The following is a 2,292-nucleotide window of genomic DNA, read 5'->3' as shown; positions in this document are numbered from 1 at the left end:
TCTTGCCTACTTTATAATGTAGAATGCATGTCGAGAGTCCTTACATTTTTTTACATCTATATAATTTCAAAAGCAATCTCTTAAAAATTAGATGAGTATCCAGGAAAGAAATTAATCGGAAAATCTCACCATTATATAATCACATGTTAAACCAGGAAGTATGCCTTGTATTCTTGAAGCTTAAATATCTTGCATGAACCATTGTGTTGCAGAAAATAAAAATGAAAACACATTTCATAAATTTTAATTACAGTTTGTCAAAGTGATCAATTTCTTTGCGCTACTGATTCCAAATGTATTATCTGGTCTTGGGTATGCGATGGGATGGATGACTGTGGTGATGGCTCAGACGAACGGGGGTGCTCCAATCTTTGTTGGAATATTTATAGTAAGTAAAAGTATTTTTAAAGAGCAAATGTTTTTAACCTTGACATGTTCAAGCAAAAGCCGTTTAGAATAATACATATCTTAAATGAGTTCTTCCAAATCTTGGCCTTCATTTTGAATAAAAAAAAGATGTTATATGATTGCGAATCTTTTCCAAAAAGATTAAATGACACAGAAATTAACAACTAAAGGTCATCATACCGCCTTAAGCAGTAAGCAAAGCCTATACCGCATAGCTACCTTTAAAAGCTCCGAAATTACAAATGTAAAACAATTCAAACGAGAATAATCATGGCCTAATTTATGTAAACATTAATGAACAAAGAACAAATATGTAACACAACAACAAATGACAACCCCTGAATGACAGGCTCATGACTTTGGAGAGAAACATTCATAGTGTGTGTGGGGGGGGGGGGGGGATTAAACATGTTAACTGGCGCGCCAGTGATGTAACAATACAAAATAAGAACGAACTATACAAATCAGTTGAATAAGGCTTAAATCATCAGACGGATACAGATAGAATTATATCTAACCGACGCACAGAGTGGACATGGTCGGGTACTTGTGCATCCCGAAAACAAAAAAGACACAGACCTGAGAGTGCTCGAGGTTACTGACAACTAGTTCAGAGGGTAATAAAGCAACTTATAAATAAAATTAAAGATTGAAGATAAGGACAAATCAAATATCCTTGTAATTAAAATACAATTTGAGAAAATCAACTTTAAATATAGAGACGATTTTATTATTGAACACACCTTGTTGTCTGTATTTTCTTAATATACTAGTAGTTACAAAAAGGTTGCGTGTACAATGTCAAACAATGTCATATTAACTGGCACACAAGTTTTATTTCGGATTTACGAATTTACATGCATATATTTCAGCACGATTTACCCTTTTGTTTAGTCAGCTATTAAAGGGTTCCTAATTGATTATTATATTCCTTATATAGACTTGATATGTGTGTTTTTGATACAATACTAATTCTTTAAAATGATAATACACACATAAAATGTATGTTTCATTCCTAAATGGGCCAAAAATTATAACAACTCGCCCTCCACATTGTCGAAAGCATCATACACTTTTGATTTCATAAAATTGTTCTTGCATTGACACAATATTGTACTTTTAATAACGTACAGACCCACTTGCAAGACGGAGTATAGTAAAATCGAGTGCTGACAAAGCTGTATCCAGGGGTCTTGACAAAGGAGGTAAAAATGAAGCTGCTGGTTCGAATTTGTACAAAAAGAAAAACGAAGTTGAAGCAGAGAAAATTGTTAATAAACTTGAAAAGCTCAGGTTACTCAGAAAAGGAAAACATGGAAAATAGAATTGAACATGTACGGAAGAAAATGCTCGCAAACAATTGGAATCGACCATGGACTATGATATAATTAAATATGTATAAACAATCATTAACAGTAGTATGCAATGTTATATTATCATGTATGTATATTTTGTAAAAACGAAATGTAACATTAATGTAATTTAAAGTTTTAATTGATTTAATATCTTCAAAAATTTTTAACAATAATTGGTCAATATCTATATTCGTATTTTACACTTTCATTATTCATTCTATTTTATTAATAAAATACTTCTTGCAATTGATTTTTTCTTATCGAATATGATTGATTGAAACATTTTAATTTAGAGCTTAATCTAGTGGTGCGGTACATGTATATCAAGGCTTTTTACCTGATAGTATTCGGACTTCTGTACTGGATATATCGGTTTTGTATTTTTTAGGTTTTTTTTATACACAATGCTTGAATGGTTATATCAACTCTTCAAAATTTGTATCACGTGTGTATTGTATAAATGTATCACCACAATAATCATTTAAGAGACAATCATGTCCTAACTACACATATAAAATATGCAGTAAAA

General features: G+C 31.2%; 1 long non-coding RNA gene across 1 annotated transcript; it reads left to right on the top strand.

Annotated features, from left to right (window-relative positions):
• Nucleotides 1–259: 259 nt before the first annotated feature.
• LOC127732492 (uncharacterized) lies at nucleotides 260–2,013 on the top strand. Its single transcript, XR_007996278.1, has 2 exons — nucleotides 260–388; nucleotides 1,542–2,013. It is a non-coding gene; the product is annotated as an uncharacterized LOC127732492 (long non-coding RNA).
• Nucleotides 2,014–2,292: the final 279 nt, after the last annotated feature.

The sequence above is a fragment of the Mytilus californianus genome, unplaced genomic scaffold (genome assembly GCF_021869535.1).
Source record: "Mytilus californianus isolate M0D057914Y unplaced genomic scaffold, xbMytCali1.0.p SCAF_25, whole genome shotgun sequence".
NCBI lineage: Eukaryota > Metazoa > Mollusca > Bivalvia > Mytilida > Mytilidae > Mytilus > Mytilus californianus.
Note: the sequence above shows the minus strand (reverse complement) of the source record. Positions and strands in the feature narration are given on the sequence as shown.